We start from the raw sequence: 21452 nt of genomic DNA on the forward strand, positions 1-21452 counted from the left end.
GCTAGTAACCTCTGACCCTGAAGATGCAAGAAACAAGAAGACGTCGGTCGTTGGAAGTTTTTGTGTTGAAATGTGTATGATGTACTGTGTTTAGATTAATTTTGATTGTTATTTTAAGGATTTTTTTTTTTTTTTTTTTATAATATTTTTTTATTCCAGTATAGATGTCATGTACGGTACATTGAAAAAGGCATGAATATTTTCTGTTTTTCTCCCTGCCCTCCACCCACCCCTCCCTCTCAAACATGTCTGCATACATATATACATATAGATCTGTCCATCCAGTCACACATACATATAAACAAGTTACCAATTTTACCAACAATTTAGTGAGTAGATAAAAAAAATATATATACATACATATATATCTGTATGGTCGTAAAAAACATTTTAAAAAACGTTAAGTAAAGAAATAGATAAAAAATAAATTATAAGAAATTATATATTTTTTACAAATATATTCATACATACATACATACATATATACATAGATACATACATATATACATACATACACATACACGAACAAATTATAATAATAAAATGTAGAAAAAATTGGGGGGGGAAATAATATCATAAGGAATTCTGCTAGGTTGTATAAATGATGTAGTAGGAGATTGCTGCTTACATAAGTCATATTCAGGCGTCAGATCATGAGCTACAATATATTCATAGGTAAGTTAGTGTCCGTTTTATTTGGAAATGTCATGGTCTCAGAGGCCAAGGCAGACAACAAACTGCTTGGTTACAAAAGCATCAGTTTGTAGGAAGTGCTGTCAGGTTCTCAAAATATGTAATGAACGGTTGCCAGTGCAAGTAGAATTTTGTTGTTGAACCTCTAAGCGTGAACTTAATCTTTTCTAACTTTAGGAAGTGCATTATGTCTGTAAGCCACATGGCTATTGAAGGAGGAGTTGGAGATTTCCATCCTAGTAAAATTCTACGCCTTGCCAGCAGTGTAGTAAATGCTACTATATTAGAATCTTTGGTGGTTAGGAGACTGAAATCTTGTGGAACTCCAAATATGGCTATCTGGGGTGAGGGTTCGAGATTAACAGAAAAAACCTCTGTCAGTATCTTAAAGATAGTAGTCCAGAAGGTTACCAGCCTAGGGCATGACCAAAACATATGGGTAAGATTGGCTGGGGATAAAGCACATCGTTCACACTTGTCCTCTACATCAGGATATATTGCTGCGAGTTTAGATTTGCAAAAGTGAAGCCTATGGAAGACTTTGAATTGAATAAGGCCTAATCTGGCACAAGAGGTTGAGGTGTTAATGCGGTCTATCGCTCCATCCCACCACTCGTCAGTGAAGTTTACATTGAGTTCAGTTTCCCATTTGTTCCTATTTTTGGTTAGAGAGTGTGTGTCGAGACAATTGAGAGAGTGGTATATATTTGAGATAAGGCCTTTTTGACCTGGTGTGAACGCCATAAGATTTTCCCAGGGTTGGTTGTGTGGCATTTCAGGGTAAGAGGGGTATTGGGTTTTCACAAAGTCTCTGACCTGAAAATAACGAAAGAGATTACTCCGGGGCAAGTTATATTTAGTGCATATCATCTCGAAACTACAAAAAATGTTATTCTCAAAGAGGTTCGAAAAGTTTATAAGGCCTCTGTCCTTCCAGAGCAAGAAGGCGGAATCCAAAGTGGAGGGAGGGAATAGATGATTTTTATTTATAGGACCATTAATGGAGCTGTCTGCAAACTTAAAGTGGAGACGAAACTGGGCCCAAATCTTAAGGGTAGCTAACACCACTGGGTTGCAGGTAAATTTGGAGAGGGATATAGGCAATTTAGAGTAAATCATTGCAGGAGGGGAGGATATATAGCAAGATTCAGCTTCCAGCAAGCACCAGTCTGTCAAAGGAGAGTGAAGCCAGTAATTTATCTTTTGAATATTGGCAGCCCAGTAATAGTAAATGAAATTAGGCAAAGCCAAGCCACCATTGTCACGGCCTCTTTGCAATGTGTGTTTTTTAATCCTGGGCTGTTTGCCTTGCCAAATGAATGTGGAGATGATTTTATCAAGAGATTTAAAGAATGATTTGGGCAGGAATAATGGGATGCACTGGAAGAGGTATGAGAATTTAGGGAGTATCGTCATCTTTATTGACTGTATCCTGCCTACTAGGGACAGAGGCAGACTGCCCCATCTTTGGAGATCTGATTTTACCTGATCAAGTAGGGGGGAGAAATTGGCAGAAAAGAGAGAGGGGAATGAGTTTGTTATCTGTATACCAAGATATTTAAAGCCTTGAGCTGAGATATTAAATGGTAGTTCGGCTTGTGTGATTTGTTTAGCACTATTGTTGATAGGATAGAATTCACTTTTTCTATAGTTCAGTTTGTACCCGGAAAAACCGCCAAAGCTCTGAAGGATTGAGAGTATATGGGGGACAGCAGAGACAGGGTTAGATATGTATATAAGTAAATCGTCTGCGTATAGAGAGACCCTGTATTCTGCATCCCCACGTATCACACCTCGGAAGAGCTGTGAGGTCCTGAGGGAGATGGAGAGTGGCTCAATTGCTAGCGCAAATAGAAGTGGAGACAGGGGGCACCCTTGCCTTGTTCCTCGTGCTAAGGGGAAATAGGCGGACCTAAAGTTGTTGGTGCAAATGCTAGCTTTGGGGGAGGTGTACAGTAATTGAATCCAAGAGATAAATGTATTGCCAAAACCAAATCTTTTGAGTAGCGCAAATAGATATCCCCATTCCACTCTATCAAAAGCCTTTTCAGCATCAAGAGCAATAGCCGCCTCCGCAGGACTCGAAGATGATGGAGAATGTATTATATTTAAGAGCTTCCTAACATTCGAGAAAGAGTGGCGTTTCTGAATAAAACCGGTTTGTTCTTCTGAAATAATATTAGGTAAGATTTTTTCTAGTCTAGCGGAAAGGGTCTTTGTTAGTATTTTACTGTCTACATTTAGGAGGGATATAGGTCTATAGGATCCACAGTCAGTTGGGTCTTTATCTTTTTTAAGAATAAGGGAAATAGTAGCTTGTGTCAGAGTGGGGGGAAGGGAGCCGTTCGCTAGAGATTCATTATACATGTCGAGTAGAAGAGGGGAAAGCTTGGTATTGAAGGTCTTATAAAATTCTGCAGGGTAGCCATCAGGGCCAGGGGTTTTGTTATTTTGCATTAGTTTAATTGATTTAGTAAGATCATCTATGTCAAGAGATTTGTCCATATTCTCTGCGTCAGCCAGATTAACATTAGGGATGTCGAGATTTGATAGAAAGGTTATCATATTAGACGTATCAGCTGGAAATTCTGATTTATATAGGGAGGAATAGAAAGTGACAAACGTTTAATTTATACTAGAGGGAGTAGATTGGAGAGTGCCCAAGCTGTCTTTAACTTGTGGGATAAGCCGAGCAGCTGCTTGTCGTCTCAACTGATGCGCTAGTAGACGGCTAGGTTTGTCCCCATATTCATAGTATGAGGCCTTTGATCTCAACAAGAGTTTTTCAGCTGTGGACGTAGTCAGTAAGTTGGCTTGTGATTGAAGATCAAGTCGTTTCTTACATAGTTCTGGGTCAGGATTAGAAGCCAGATTTTGGTCTATGTCAGAAATAGCCTTACATATGTTATCAAATTTAAGTTGCTTGTCTTTGTTGTACGAAATTGAGTATGAGATTATTTGGCCCCTGAGAAAAGCTTTCAAGGTTTCCCATAGGAGGGAAGCCGAAGTCCCTTCTGTTTTATTTGAAATAATGAATGAGTCAATTGAGTCTGAGATATATTTACAAAAAATCTTATCTGAGAGAAGTAGGGAATTGAATCTCCAAAGAGGTCTTTCTTTCTGACTGATAGAAAATAAATTGATATCAAGGAGCACCGCTGCGTGGTCCGAGATTACTATGGCCGTGTAATCACATGACTTAACAGCTGGCAGGAAAAGTTGGTCAACAAAAAAATAGTCTATGCGGGAGAAAGTGTTATGAGGGTTTGAGAAGAAGGAGAATTTCTTGGCGTGGGGGTTTTTATCTCTCCAAGGATCAACACAGCCATTTGCCTGCATAAATACACTGAAAGCTTTAGACATAGCGGACTGTTGTTGAGTCCTAGGGCTTGATCTATCTAATAGAGGGTTCATCACACAGTTCAGATCGCCTCCTAAAATAAGATGGTGAGTGTTCAAGTGTGGAAGGGACGATAGCAGGTTGCTGGCAAAGCTTGCATCATCCCAGTTGGGAGCGTATACATTTACTAAGAGTACTGGTGTTTGGCAAAGGGTACCCGCCACAACAACATATCTGCCTTTTGTATCTACCCTGACCTCCGAGACCACAAAATTAAGTCTTTTATTAATTAAAATAGCTACACCTCTCGACCTACTATTGAGGCTCGAGTGAAAGTATTGGCCTACCCAGTTACTACGTAGTCTAACATGATCTGACAGCCGAAGATGAGTTTCCTGCAAAAAGGCTACATCTGCTTTTAGACGTTTTAAGTGTAGAAAAACCTTAGATCTTTTGACTGGACCATTCAAGCCTTTCAAATTCCATGATAGGAACCGAACATTTGAGTATTTATCCTTATTGCCTAAATTGGTCATATTGTGAGTGTAGCAGGTAAGTAATTGTAAGCATCCTTACAGTGAGTGTAATGCCTTTGCAAGGCCTACTTCCATTGAGTCTTGGAGAGCAAATGATTCCTTGTTTAACAAAGCAGATGACAAAACAAAATAGATGGGGTAAAATAGGTATAGAAAGAAAAGAAAGAAAATGAATAAAAAGAGAAACCAAACAATAAAACCTCTGGTGTGAGTAGCACTTTTCTGCAGACAGTCCCTCCCCAGTCCCTAAGTCTTCTTCCCCAAACGAAAAAGACAGCGGGAAAAAACATCCAAAATGTTCCCAGTTAACGCAACTCTTATACATTCTAACCTTAAAGCACTAAGGGTGGCTCCCAGAGTACAAGAAAAACAACAACAAACAACAACAAAAACAAAAAGAAACAGTGTCAATATGATGAATGAATATCGCCCATATCCAGTGTCGCTAAAACAGAGCTGCCGGGGTTCAGAATACATGCAACACACACACACACACACACACACACACACACACACACAGCAACACACACACACACACACACACACACACACACACAGCAACACATATACACACACACAGCAACACACACACACAAACAGCAACACACACACACACACGCACACACACACAGCAACCCACACACAGACACACACACACACACACAGCAACACGCACACACACAGCAATAAGCACACACACAGCAAGCAACACACACATACACACACACACACACACACACACACACACACACACACCTGCCTATGCATGTATGCACCCGCTGCGTGAATGATATTATGCGCGCGTATAAACGCACGCCCCTTTAGATATGTCACAGACCCCCTCAACGAACCCCAGCTCCTGCTCCGGTGTTATTTTAGTTCTAGGTAGCCTCTCATACAAGAGCCATCCGGCTATAGATGAAAAATAATAAAGGCGTTTGAACCGTAAGCGTCAATACCGTTAAGCACACGCACACACATTCAATCAAAGAAGGAAGTAGGTCCGTAATACAGCATCACGCAGCGTCAATTCAAACGCATGCACACCAACACACACATATTAGCAATAGGAGAAAGTATACCCGAAATACAGCGCTATGTAACGTCACCTTAAGCATGCGCGCGTATATAAACAGTTAGTCATGGTAAGAAGTAAACCCATAATACAGCGCTATGTAACTATGTAATACTAACAGTCAATGAGTTGCGCAATCCCTGAAATTAGCTCAGAGTTAGCTGGATAATGACCTGGGGACTGTTTACTCACGTTATCATCATCCTATGAAGCCTATGTCTGAACGGTTTTCAGTGATTAATTAAACTGGTCCGTGTATAAAGTGTTCAATCGAATCAGGCATATAAGTTCGGTTATAGGTCCAATTGTCCTCTCATAGTATCGCAGTTCAAAAAAGCGATGCAGCCTCCCGGTGAAAAATAAGCACAGTATAAACAAAACATAGAGCTAGCCAGCCCCGGTGGCTTTATGATCAGGGTCATATAAATTCAAACCTTCGTGGGTTGTCAACAGTTCACGGTAACGTTATTACGGGGCAAAAAGAAAGATGGTTAATGCTATATAGAAGTTAGTTAGGCTAAGCATAGCTTTAACTTTATACTAGCAGTCATGAAGGTGATCGTTTCCTCTTGGTGTGTCAGCTACAGAATTGCTTATGCTCACCGCATATGGCCATATACTAGTCAGCATCCCCGCCACCATCCACTCCAGCAACGCGTTGGTTATAAAACCGTTGTGCTTCTGGGGCAGTCTTGAAGTCGTAGATTTTGTCCTTGAAGTCCACTTTTAGAAGAGCAGGATAAATTAGACGGAACTTGACCTTCTTCTCGTAGAGCAGTGATTTCACTCGGGCGAATGATGCACGCTGCTTGGATGTGTTGATGCTGTAGTCTGGGAAGAATGGTACTTTACGTCCACGCCATACAAGCTGATTACGATCGCATCTCAGAGCCCGGACTTTGTCCTGGTAGTAATGGAAACGGACAATCATCACTCTGGGTTGTCCAGTGGGTCCAGGGCGTACTTGGCCAATCCGATGTGCACGGTCCAGCACGGGGGGAGTTGGATAGACATCTTTGCAGACCTCTGTAAAGAACTCAGCCATGAACTTAACAGTGTCCGTTCCCTCCGCGTTCTCTGGAATATTGATGACTCGTAGGTTGCACCTGCGGGACCGATTTTCAATGTCCTCCGCACGGCTAGCGAGAGCTTCATTCTCGGAGCTAAATCGTTCACAGGTCTTTTCCAGGGCTATAGTCGTGTCACTGTATCCGTTGAGCGCCCTTTCTAATTCAGCAATGCGTTTACCATGGTCAAGGGTGGTTGATTGCACAGCATCTAAAGACTCTTTGAGTGGAGAGAGGGCGCTTTCGATCAATCCAATAATCATGTCCTTCATGTCCGTGACTAGCATTAAGCGGAGATTTTGTAGGTCGGTAGGCAGGTTCGCTGAGGCTTCGGCCGCCATATTAGCTACTTCGCTAGCGTCTTCTGTTAGCTGTTGAGGTGTAGATGGTCGTGTGCCCCTTTTGGTGCGTTTGTTGGGCATATCCTCGAGACAAGTTGTACACCTGAACTGTGACGATTGGATACTCCTACCACTAGGTGTCAGTAGAGGTCCTTGTTATAGGACCGGACCGGAGATGATGTAGTGGTAGTGACAGGACAGGAACTAATAGGTACTAGGGAGATGGATTTGATGTAACCAGAGCACGTGAATAAAAGTTATAAAAAGATTCTCATTGAACTGTTTCTCATTGAACGACACGAACAACACATGGTACCAGGAGTAAAACAGTGCAAGATACAACTGTGAAATGCGACATGGATTCAGTAAAGCCACCGACGAGTCTGCAACTGACGGGGAATGTCGACAGCAATTGGCGCACTTTTAAACAACAGTTTCTACTCTACATTACAGCGTTGGGATTGGAAACGAAGCCGGACACCAGGAAAGTAGCACTCTTACTAACAATAGCAGGCCCACAAGCCATAGAAGTGTATAACACGTTCGTGTTTGAGGAAAGACATGATAACGAGATGCTGGATAAAGTGCTCGAGAAATTTGATGCCCATTGCTCTCCCAAAAAGAACGAGACGTACGAGAGATATGTGTTCCGTTCTAGAATCCAGCAGCAGGGCGAGCCTTTCAATAGTTTTCTGACTGACCTAAAGCTAAAAGCACAGTCATGTAACTTTGCTACACTAAAGGACTCCATGATCAGGGACCAGATCGTAGTTGGTGTGGAGGATAAAAAGGTCAGGGAAAGGCTGCTGAGGGAAGCTGAGTTGACATTAGAGGGGGCAATCAAGATCTGTCATGCGAGTGAGCTGTCCCGGATTCACGTGAGGACGTTCGGCGAGATGGCAGCGGGCTCCATGAAAGTGAGTGATGATGTGACAGTTGGCGCGGTCTTCTACAAAGGAAAACAACGCGCACAAACGCAACGGACAGACGGTGAGACGTTCAACTGCAAACGCTGTGGCTCGCAGCACAAGCCAAGGGAGTGTCCAGCTTTTGGTAAGCAATGCTCTCATTGTAAAGGAAATAACCACTTTGCCAAACAGTGCTTCTCTAAAGGGAAAGAGAAAAGGATGGGAAAATCTGTAAATATAGTGGGGGAAGACACTGAAACTGACAGTGACAGTGACCCATATTTTGTTGGCATGGTGGGCTGTGAAGTAGAGCCACAGAAGCAGATAAATGCTGTCAAGCAAGATAAATGGATAGTACCACTGCAAATAAATGGGACTATAGTCACTCTGAAACTAGACACTGGTGCAAAAGCAAATCTAATCAGCATGTCTGACATCAAAGCAATGAAAGAAAAGCCAAAAATTCAAAGAAAAATGCTTGAGCTTAAGGACTATAATGGACAGAGAATTGACTGTTTAGGCACATGCAAGCTGAAAGTAACAGTGAAAAGGAAAGTGCACCACTTACTCTTCTCTGTGGTAGCTGAAGGACTAGACTCACTGATAGGTGATAAAGCATGTGAAGATTTAGAGCTGGTGAAAAGAGTGTACTGCATCAACACAACTGTGAGCACATCTAGTGACTCTGTTGAATCCATAGTGCAGAGCTATTCAGATGTGTTCAAGGGCTTTGGTGAACTGCCATTCACCTATAAAATCCAGCTCAAAGAAAATGCACAGCCAGTTGTGCATGCTGCACGAAGGGTCCCAGCACCATTGAGAGACCGTCTAAAGGAGGAACTAAACAGGATGACAACACTGGGTGTAATAAGGAAGATTGAAGAACCAACAGACTGGGTCAATTCAATGGTGTGTGTGAAAAAGAAAAACGGTGACCTAAGAATATGCATGGACCCAAAAGATCTAAACGAGAACATCAGGCGTGAACACTACCAGATACCCAAGCGTGAGGAAATCACCTGTGAAATGGCGGGTGCAAGATACTTCACAAAGCTTGATGCATCACAAGGGTTCTGGCAACTCAAATTAGAAGAGAGCAGCACCAAATATTGCACCTTCAACACTCCTTTTGGTCGATACCGCTTCCTCAGACTTCCATTTGGAATAATCTCTGCGTCTGAAATATTTCATAGAGCAGTGGAACACATCATCGAGGGGCTGGATGGAGTTCGAGCCTATGTGGACGACATCATTGTCTGGGGCTCCACAATCCAAGAACACAATGAGAGGCTGACAAAAGTGCTGGAGAGCATACGGAAGAATGGACTGAAGCTCAACAGGAGCAAATGCCAGTTTGGAGTTCAGGAAATAGTCTTCCTTGGAGACAAGCTCTCAGCACAAGGTGTCCAACCCGACCAGGAGAAAATCAACGCCATACTCGACATGCCGAGGCCCACAGACAAAACAGGGGTGCTACGCATCATGGGGATGGTCAACTTTATAGGTAAATTTATCCCCAACCTATCAGCGAAAACATCCTGCATCCGTGGGCTCCTGCACAATGAGAGTGTGTTCAAGTGGACCTCCAAACATGAGCATGAATGGCAAGTGCTCCAGAGAGCACTAACCACTGCACCTGTGCTAACATTCTTCGACCACACAAAGAGGATTAAAGTGTCCACAGATGCATCAAAAGATGGGATTGGTGCAGTACTCCTTCAGGCTGAGGGTGAACACTGGAAACCGGTAGCCTATGCATCTAGGTCTATGACAGAAACTGAGTGTCGTTACGCTCAAATAGAAAAGGAGTGTTTAGGGCTAGTGTTTGGGCTAGAGAGGTTCCACAGCTACGTATATGGCCTCCCCTGCTTCACTGTAGAGACAGACCATCGTCCATTAGTCGCTATAATCAAAAAGAATCTGAATGAGATGTCACCAAGAATACAGCGAATGATGATGAGATTGCAAAGATACGACTTTGGACTGATCTACACACCAGGAAAGCATCTAGTACTCGCTGACGCACTCTCGCGAGCACCAACAGGGGACAGTGTCAGTACAACTGAAGAGGATGTTCAGAGGCATGTGAACATGGTGTCTGCTGTGCTTCCTGTATCAGACTCCAAGTCCAGACAGATAGCTGAGGAAACAGCGAAAGACACAGAGCTGCAACAAGTCATCAGCAACATGCAAAATGGATGGCCTCCAGGTTCCTGTCCACAGTTCTTCCATGTCAGAGGTGAGCTGAGTGTAGTCTATGGGCTGCTGTTGCTAAAACACGACAGGATCATCATCCCAAGAGCTCTGAGGCAGGACATGCTACGGAGGATCCATGAAGGTCATCTCGGTGTCGCAAAGTGTAAAAGAAGGGCGAGAGATACTGTCTACTGGCCTGGAATCAACAAAGACATAGAGAGACTGATAAGCAGGTGTCAAACATGTCAGGAGCATAGGAACAAGCAAACCAAAGAGCCCATGATAGTAGCTGATGTGCCAGCAGCACCGTGGCACAAGGTAGGAATGGACTTGTTTCATCTCAAAGGAAGAGACTATGTAGTAGTCATTGACTATTATTCCAACTTCCCTGAAATGGCACTGCTAGCAAACATGTCATCAGCCTGTGTCATAACACACACAAAATCGATCTTTGCCAGACATGGCATACCACATACCGTTGTGTCTGATAACGGACCATGCTTCAGTAGCGGAGAGTGGAGAGAGTTTGCAGAACAGTACGACTTCAATCATGTGACCTCCAGTCCTCTCTATGCACAGTCTAATGGAAAGGCTGAGAAAGGAGTCCACATTCTCAAGCAACTCCTGAAGAAAGCTGCTGACAGTGACTCAGATCCATACCTTGCTCTACTCAGCTACAGAGCATCACCTCTTGAGTGTGGACTGTCACCTGCTGAGTTGCTCATGAAGAGAAAGCTTCGTACCACACTGCCGAGTTACTCACAGCAAAGAAGACGTCCAAAGCTGAAACAAAAGCTACAGCTACAGAAGATGAAGCAGAAGTCATTCTATGACAGAACAGCCAAGCAGCTTCCACCACTCTCAAGCGACGACACAGTCAGGATTCAAGGTCCTGGTGGATGGAAGACAAAAGCCACTGTTCTTGACGAAGTCGCTCCACGGTCATTCACGGTGAGAACAGAAGAAGGACAAATCTTCAGACGCAATCGCCGCAGTCTCCTAAAAACTCCAGAAGCTGTTCCAGAGCTCAGTGAAGCCTGCAGTGAGTCTGAGCCCATCCGTCCACTTCCAAGTGACTGTAACACAGACAGATATACTGAACCACACACTAACACACACATGTCAAGTGAACCTGTGATAAGAAGATCCACAAGACACATCACAAAGCCTGATAGACTGAACTTGTAAAAAAAAAAAAAAAAAAAAAGACAATAAGCATGAATGTGTAAGAATGTGTTTAATGTTTTGAGTTGATATGTTATACATATAAAAGAAAGTTTAAGGGTTAGTTCATAGTAAACATGTTTGGTTGTGTGTTTCAGTCAAATGCTTTAAGGACATAGCTGCAGTTAAGATTGTAGCTGATACCTGTAATTTGTGTAACTTGAACTGTTAGCTGTTTGTTATTTTTCTTACCTCAAAGAAAGGAGGATGTGACGATTGGATACTCCTACCACTAGGTGTCAGTAGAGGTCCTTGTTATAGGACAGGACCGGAGATGATGTAGTGGTAGTGACAGGACAGGAACTAATAGGTACTAGGGAGATGGATTTGATGTAACCAGAGCACGTGAATAAAAGTTATAAAAAGATTCTCATTGAACTGTTTCTCATTGAACGACACGAACAACACATGAACTTTTTCTAATTGTTTTTCTTAAAAATATGTTTAAGTGATCACGATAGTTGAGATTTAAAATATGAAATACTGGGAGCCACCCTCCACGCGTCTACCTCCTTTCACATCGTAACCGGAAGCCCAGGATTCTTTTTTATTGTTGATTCTTTTATATTTGGTTTGTATGTTATCTTTGGTTGCTGGTACTGGTGCTGGGTTGGTCTGTGTTATTATGTTTCTTGTGTTGTGTGTTGGTGTAGTTTTTCTGTTGTTGTTTGTGTTTTTTGGTTTCTTAGCTGCAGTATGTGGGCTTTTGTGTTTTAGTTTTTGTTTTATGGTCGTTTATTTTGAGGGGGGAATATGTAGTATTTTTTAACTTAATAATGGGCCTATATGTTTGCTATGAAGGAATGTCTCCTGACTGTGGGGCTAGGGCAAGGTATTTATTACCCTTTGCCAAAGCTCCTGGCCTCTCCCCCCTTTTCACACCCCAAGCATCTGTAGTGACTGTGATAGGATCACTGTGGTAGATATTTGCATACGAAAAGGACATAAAGGGGACAGCACAGGGGCAGATCTCTCTCTTATCCACCCCACCCCAGACCAGAGCAGACCAGACCAGAATCCAGCTTTGATATCTGTATACTTTTGTACTTTAAATAAATAGTCTTGAACTCAGAATTGTTCTTTGATTCATAACCAACAAGGTAATATACCACAATACCATACATATATCTGCCATATATCGTACCTCCGTTTTATATTGAGAAATATGATGATAAATACATGAATGAATATAGGGCGGAGGTATGATATGTGGTGTGTGGCTAGATATTTTCATGTAGCACTGTGACTGTGCCTATCTGTGGATTATTATTTATAAATAGTGGTCTCCTGAGAGGAGCAAGTCATATCATCCTCCATCCCACATGACATCTTGTATTGTCTGAACGAACATTTATTTCGCCATATTACGTGACTTATGCACCTTAGGTTTTTGTGAACGGGACGATCAGAAAGAGATTAGTTTACCACAAAACAAGGAATGCAAAATCAACAAAACAACGCATTACATTGGCCGTCCTATTGAGATGATAACAGTTTACAGATTGAACTCATTGTCACTATTAGGCTACCGAGTCTCAATCTCAAATGGCATTCAATTGTCAGGATTCATCTTTGATAAACAATGGCCTACTAATTACATCCCATTGAGTATGTTTGCATATAAACACACTTATTCCTATGTAGCCTATTGCATTATTTTCATACATAATACATTCAATGCACAGCTTTCCGAGAGTCCACGGCGCATGAGAGTAAAGTTAAAGTTCTATAAATAAAGTTCTCACATACAGTGCCTTTGGAATAGTAGAGCTTATTATGTTTATAATCAAGTGCTTTAGTTGGCGAGCAGACATGCCAGTGTTATTCTTGCACAATTGCACCCACAACATGCTATTGCCGTCCGGAATTGATCAGCTCCAGATTGAGCCAAGGTTCTTCGCTACAGAAACATTTTCACACAATGACAAACATGTGATGCGTTTTATATGATATTCTTTGAACAACAGAACGGGACAGGCGCGAGAAACTGCCATAATATATCATACATATATCTGCCATCCCCGTACCTCCATCCCACATGTAGCCTATTTATCATCATATTTTTCAATATACCTCCATAGCAGTCTACACGATTTAGCTAGGCTATATCTATAATTATATTATGAGAACATCAGTATTTTATTATGAGTGGGACTGCTCAGAATTAAAATAATAATACATTATATACTGTAGGCCTATTATAAATATCCGTTCCTTATATAATATTCGTTGATGATTACATAATCAAAACCCGCAGCGCAGAGCGCATAATGTCTTATTGAGTCAACACGAGTTGACTCGCTGGAACGAGACAGACTGATACACACCACACCTCTGCCATATCATACATCGGTCCCACATGTATTTATTTACCATCATATTTTTCAATATAAAACGGTATGATATGGCAGATATATATGGTACATTGCAGTCATCCTGCTCCAGTTCTAGTAGATCGCCGACATCATGTTATTTGATGTACACATTTCACGGCAAGAGAATTCCGATTTGTGGCAAGAGACAGTTTATTCACCCAACAATTGTTCGTTCACTAAACATTATAACATGAACACAGTGAGGATTAAAACAAACAAAATAATTAATACACTCTGCAATTGGCTACTACAATGTTGCCAAAATCAACTAGGCCTATCTAATGTTCGAAAACGAATCTACAAATATTAATCTGATTATATCTATGGTACAACCGTCTTGCCTGTTGTGTATTATTATCATTGCAGACACAGGTCTAATCATAACTGAACATCTGATAATAAGGTGAAGGGCAGTATTATTCATCTTTACTGTATTGGGTGAATAAACTCAATATGAATGATTGTACAGTTGTCTATAGGCAAGAATGGGCTGAAACAAAAGTAGTTACAGACTCGCTCAAACTGTAGCGAGATTAGGAGACTACTAATTGTAAATAGTAATCCACAATTATGGTTATTACTGGTGGCCTGAGGTGGTCCAGTGGTCTAGCACCGTGGTCTACAGTGATATACAAAAAATACATTATATACAATATTAAAATATCCGTTCGTTATATAACATTCGTTGATGAGTACAGGCATAATCAAATGTAGGCTACTGAAATTACTTTGCTGCGGTAGCTATGCATGCACCACACAACTTGATAGGTACATACTGTGCAGTGCATCATTCATAACTGTACATAGGCTACACATATCATAATATCTTATCACTATTGCATGGAACTTGGGTAAACCCGCTGTGAAAAAAATAACTCAGCTCCAACAAATCTGAAGGGATTGGGAGACTACTGTACAGTTTATCATTTTCATAACTGTCTGTACATATACATATCTTATGTATCCCTATTGCTATATATAGCCTATATATAAACACATTATGTTACATACTTATCAGTCTTATCCACTGTATCTAATTCAGCACTGAAGCCTGAAGTTTGAGCACAGTGTGTGTCCCCTTGCTACCTCTGCTGATATAAAAGAGAATTGCAGCCTTGGAGAAAAAGATGGCAGCCGAATTCCAAGGCAAATACACAGACACACTATATACGAAATACTGCAAAATCGCTTTATACTAACTCGATTTTGTATTTCGAAATGTAAAGATGCTGGGTGGTAGAACGCACATATCTAGGAAAAGTCATGAAAGGAGGGTCCTGACATTTGATCGAGTGCAAAGGTAGAATTTGTTTTGTACTCAATGGTGCCCTACGACACCTCACGGCTTTCCTAGTGTTAAGCCAGTTCATAGGTAGTTTAAGAATATCATCCCCCAAATAACCTCATAACATTCCTGATTTAACAGGCTAGTTTGCCGCATGAGACAAGTTAGCTCTTCACCCAGATATTCTTACTTGCTTCCCTTGTCTCTACATTTTCTTGTCTCTATAGCCACACCCCAGATCCAGGGCTGGTTCTTTACACGTCACACGTAACACACAAAATATGGGTGCACGAATTAAGCATGAGGTAATACGTTCAAGATCAGGTGTTGCTCATCATTAGGGTTGCCACCTTTCAGTCAGAGAAATAAGGGACACCCCTCGCAGTAGGGGCCCCGCTCCTCGGGACCACGACCAGCACGGGCCCAAGGGCGGGGTGGGGGCCCCAGTGCTAGTAAATCATAAGTTAAACATCGTTTCAATAAAGCATTTAGATTCATACTTAAAGTTTCAAGTGCTTTATTAACACTGACTGAACGTATCTTAATACAAAATGTATTAAACAAAAAGCATTAGCATACAGTATATGCACCATAACTTAACTCAATAACTTACAATTAAACAAAGCTTTGCCACTTTCAAATATAGTGCAACAATGGTTGTGCAAATAATAATTTATGAAACTAAGAAATGGTTGTCTTGTCTTTGTGTGAGTTTTTGCTTGAAGTTATCCATGATGGAATATAACTCAACACAGGTGGTTGAATTGCTTTCCAGCTTCTTAACAACTTCCTCAAAGAGGGAGAGGATATTGTTGCAGAACAGGAGGTAAACCTCCACAATGTCAGGGTCTTCCCCAGTTGAGTCTTCACTGAGATTTAACAAATCTCTGATCTGTCTGGGACACTCATCCCCCAGGCTGATGAAGTAAGACTTGAGAGCAGTCCAGGTTTGCATAAGCCGGGTGATGGCTGGATTGAGGGAGAGCCACCTTGTTGTGACATGTCGTAGAATCTCCCTGAATTCCACATCACAAAATTCACAAAACTCTTTGAGGGATTCTCTTCGTTTGGCTGATACGGAGAAGTGCCCATAGACCTTTCAGCACAATGTTTTCGACATCTACAGTGAGTTGGTCCAGAGCATGTTTCACTGTGTTGTGCATAATGTGGGCATGACAGTTCCCTTGCAGCAGATCCTTTTGCTTTTTCTTCAGGTTTGTGAAGACCGAGTTGTGGATTCCATAATTTACATTAGTATTGTTTGCACTATATGCTATCACTTGATCTAATGATAAGCCAAATTTATCAAGTGATTGTTGTATGGAATCTATAATCCCAGCGGCTGACTCATCTGCATTTTCTATGAAGTCAAGCATTCTGTTGGTGACCCCAGTTTCTGGCTGAAAGAATTGTACAGCAAGGGGAAACATCTTCCTGTTCCCCTTATTTGATGCATCCGTCTGGATGGAGAATGGGAGGGGTCCTGATGTCAAGACATTAAGAACTTCACCCACTGCCTTCGGCGCAAGGACGTCTTTGACCATTGCTTCTGCCTTTGTTCTCCCTAGAGACATTTTCTTTAAGATTTTGGAATCATGCAGAATCGTTTGATTGAGTTTGTGTCCACAGTCCGCACTATTGTAGCTGAGGTTGTGCTTAACCGTGTGGTACACATGCGTCAATTCCGCTGCTGTAACCTAGAGGGGGGAGAGGATGACAAATTGTTAATGAAATTCAACAGTATTAATTGTAGTGTTGTTTGGACACAGTTATGAAAGTCACACCAGTTTCTGTTTCCAAACAGTGAAACAACAGAAATCTTCACAAACATTTTTAATGTGAGAAAAACATATTAATACATTTTGTAAAATATATTTTTCTCTGAGCATTTGTCTGTATTGTTAATCCATTAGTATTGAAAATGCCATTTTCCAGATGAGTCGAGCATATAACATAATAATATGTATATAACATCAGAGTTGTTTATTTTATTATTTTAATATTGTGCACTATATTTATATTGATGATACATCGATCAGTACTTGTACACTATGTTGATCGTTGCTATGACAACCACCACCCCCCTTGCATCACGTGACACACTAGGGACGATTCTGCCCACATCGACTACTAACAACAACAACCGTCACACATGGTAGAATGGATTCAAAATCGATCATTACCTTATCTGCTTCAGGAGATGCCTGTGGTACGAAATACTGTGTCACTGCAGCTTGGTTCATCTGGATCCTGGCATTACGGGAGTGCCGCTCTCCAGAAGCACGCTGTTTCACATCTGACAGGCCGCCGTGTGCGATAGAAAAGATTAAAGGCACGGGCGATTTCCTGAAATCCAAATGTCCCGCTAAATTCGGACCAATCACAAAACGGTTTTATAAGCGCGTCGCCTCGCGCCGCGCGCCTGTTCAGAGCGATTCAGTCTCGATTGCAGTGTGGGCCGCCACGAATCAATGCATATAGAGGAAACACGGATATTGCCCAGCGCTGCAGTAAGATATATTGGAGCAATCACGCAATGCGGGTGGATTGAAAATACGGAACAAACAGCGTTCCGTATTGGTTCAAAACGGAACGCATCTTTTAACTGTCAAATAAGGAACGATTCCGTATTTCAAGGTACGGGTGGCAACCCTACTCATCATGTTGATTGCATTGACACACACTGGTTATGTTATATCCTGAGGACTAGGAACCTCACCTGTATAACATGTACTACTCAGACAACGGTTGTAACTTGAGTATTTATTGTTATCTACTGTGGAGCCCCACGTTAGATCAACCTAACAGTACAACATGGCATCTTGAATACCCAGTATGCATAGCGTTAACAAAACCATGGCAACAGTGAATACATCACATCTCCTTCCCCCTTAAAATAAATGTCCCATTTAACATCAGCTAGAAAATCTTCAAATAACACCATAACTCTATAGATGTCTGTAACAAAAACAATAACAATGTTGCTGTTTAATTCACCAATACACTTTTTTTTATCTTTTTTTACACAAGCAAAACAATCCTGGGGTGAGGGTAGACCACCTCAAACCCCTGACTATACCCATGGAGATTATTCTGCTCCAGTTGAATTGGGTAAGTCAAGCTATAAGTCCAAACGATCAGGAGGCCGCCGCTGTCTTTCAGGATTTCGCCGTGCAGCTGGAACCTCAGAGTCTCTGTGTCTCTGTAGTGGGCTCGGACCAGAGGCAGAATCAGGCGGAGGTGTTACAGTCTCTTTGATTGGAGAGTCAGGTGCTGCGGCAGCAACCTCAAGCTCAGGCATAGAAGAGCCTGAAACTTCTGCAGGTAGATCAAGAGGCGGTGTATCGAGAGGGTCCTTGGCAAGCAGCGGGGTGTGTGTTGGAGCTTGCAATAGCTGGTCGATGTGCCTTCTCCAGACGGTGTCAGTGGCAGTTTGAACCGTATATGATACCGGTCCAGTCTGTGCAATGATGGTGGCAGGAATCCACTTAGGTCCACTGCAGTAATTCCTTGCCAACACAGATTCTCCTGGAGTGAAAACTCTGAACTTGGTTTGTCCTCTTTGTTGGATTTGTTTCTTTTGCTGCTGTGAAACTGTCTCTTTCACTGACGTTGGCTTCAGGAGGTCAAAGTTGGATCTAAGCTCTTTTTGTAGCAACAAGCTGGCAGGTGATACTTTTGTAGTTGCATGTGGCATGTTGCGATACGTCAGTAGGAATCTGTGCAGCCGCTGATGGAGGGTTCCCTGCCCTTGTGATGCCTTTAATGCATTTTTCATCGTTTGCACAAACCTTTCAGCGAGGCCATTCGATGACGGGTGATAAGGTGCTGATCTTATGTGCTGTATGCCATTTGCTTGAAACGAAAGCAGCCATTTCCTGGGACACGAACTGTGGTCCATTGTCAGAGACGAGTTGAACGGGACATCCAAAACGGCTGAACATTTCTCCCAGCTTCTCAATTGTCTTTTCTGTTGTGGTGGATCTCATGATAGCCACTTCAGGCCATTTACTGTGTGCATCCACAGCGACAAGTAGCATTCTGTCCTCAAAAGGTCCTGCGAAATCAATATGCACACGATGCCATGGCCTTTCTGGAAAGCTCCAGGGGTGCAGAGGAGCTAGTTGAGGATTGTTCCTGATTTTCTGACATGAGGAACAGGCTTTTGCTATCTCCTCTATCTGTCCATCCATATTTGGCCACTAAAAGTAGCTTCTTGCTATTTCCTTCATCCTTACTATTCCACTGTGTCCTGAGTGGAGTTGCTGCAACACTGGTTTGCATAGTGTTGGTGGTATAACCACTCTCCTTCCCCACAGCTAACATCCATACTGCACCGTCAGTTCCGCCCTCCTCGCGAGGTAAGGTTTCAAAGCACCGTCGTTGCTGCCAGAGTGGCCCTTTACAACAATGTCCAAGACAGCTGACAAGACCGGGTCATTGCGTGTGGCCTTCTTCACTTGTTCAGCTGAAACTGGCGCATCATCCACCTGACTGAAATAGGCAACGTGCTCAGTGTGCAGCTCTGGTTTGGTGACAGGGAGTGGCAACCTTGATAAGCCATCGGCGTTGCAATGTGAGTCTGCTTTACGATACTTTTTGACATATGAATGCCCAGACAACAGCAGCGGCCACTGGCCACTTTGCTCCTCACTACTGACCTTATGCACTCGGCTCGTTGTATGTAACTGCTGGGCTTCCTTTGCCGCCATTTCCATAGTCACGCTGATATTGACAGCTTTCTCCAGCGTCAGATCACTGACTGTCAGTAGCTTCTTCTGTGCCGATTCACTACTCAAACCGCACACAAGACGATCTCTCAATGTGTCATTTAATGTTTGTTTAAAATCACAATGTTCAGCTAGCTTCCGTAAAGCTGCAACATACAGGGTAACAGACTCGCCTTCTTCCTGGCAGCGTCGGTGGAACCTAAACCTCTCAGCAATAACTAAAGGCTTCGGTGAAAAATGGAGGGCTAGGATATCAACTATTTCTTGGTACCTGGCTTTGTCAGCTGTAGCAGGTTACGTAACAAATTGAATGTCTTAGGGCCCATAATAGTCAGGAATGTTGGAACTATCTTGTCATCATCAATGTCATTTGCTGTGGTGAAGTAGTCAAAGCGCTCTGTATAGCTAGACCACTGTTCAATACTCTCATCAAAAGGTCCAATATTACCAATAATTCCAGCCATCTTCTTATTTTCCCTTAACTGGATATCTTGGTCGCTCCCCTCCTCTTGCTGCTCCATACATACAACGCAACACAGCGAGCGGGACGCACCTTACCGTTACTCCGGGTGCAGGCTAATAACATTGGTGGCTAACGAAAGCTAGCCCAGCAACCGAGCAAAACAACGCGCCGAAACTTCTTCCGGTCGCGCACACGTCGTGGATTCAGACGTCCTCGTCGCCAATTTATGTTATATCCTGAGGACTAGGAACCTCACCTGTATAACATGTACTACTCAGACAACGGTTGTAACTTGAGTATTTATTGTTATCTACTGTGGAGCCCCACGTTAGATCAACCTAACAGTACAACATGGCATCTTGATTACCCAGTATGCATAGCGTTAACAAAACCATGGCAACAGTGAATACATCACAGGTTATGTGGCCTCTTTCCTTGTGCATTTGTGAATGTTCTGATTAAGGTCTTCCGACCAAAAGCCGAGCTCAATAATACATTTGACATTTTGCACTGATCCTGAGTAACAGTACTGCCAACTAGTTGCCTCATTGATGTGGACCACATCCTTCCTATTTCAGAGTTGCCAAGAAAGTTGAAGTGAACCGTTTCAACTCTTAAATGATAGATTACTGATAGCCAACCCCATTTGCTCATGTTGGATAACTGCTCTCTTTGCACTCTCTTTGATACTGAATTCATAGGTTTGGAGTTGGAAGAACATCCGTAAAGCTGTGTCTGATGTAATAATAATAAATGGTCATACCCAGTGCCTTTTTATGAATGACTTTATGTATTTGTATGTGAGCATTACGACATATTGCATTTTGTCAATTTAAAAAAGAAAGATACACACTAAGACCCTAAGTATTCTAAAATATAGACATTTTAACCCAAGTTTACAAATCACTCATTGAATCCATTCTCACCTTCAATAACACATCCTGGTACAACACCCTCACTGTCAAACACAAAACCAAACTCTCCCGTATAGTCAATCAGGCAAGTAAAATCATCGGCTCACCTCAAACTCCCCTGTCTGAAATCTACAACCGGCCACTAATCAGGAAAGCCACACAAATCACACAGGACCCCTCTCACCCCCTCCACCAATAATTTCAGCCACTTCCATCAGGCCGCCGTTACAGAACTCCACTGGCCCGGAAAAACACATATTAAAAAATCATTCATTCCCACTGCAACCACCACCCTGAACATTTTA

The sequence above is a fragment of the Nansenia antarctica genome (assembly GCF_963989245.1).
Source record: "Nansenia antarctica genome assembly, chromosome: 4".
Lineage (NCBI taxonomy): Eukaryota > Metazoa > Chordata > Actinopteri > Argentiniformes > Microstomatidae > Nansenia > Nansenia antarctica.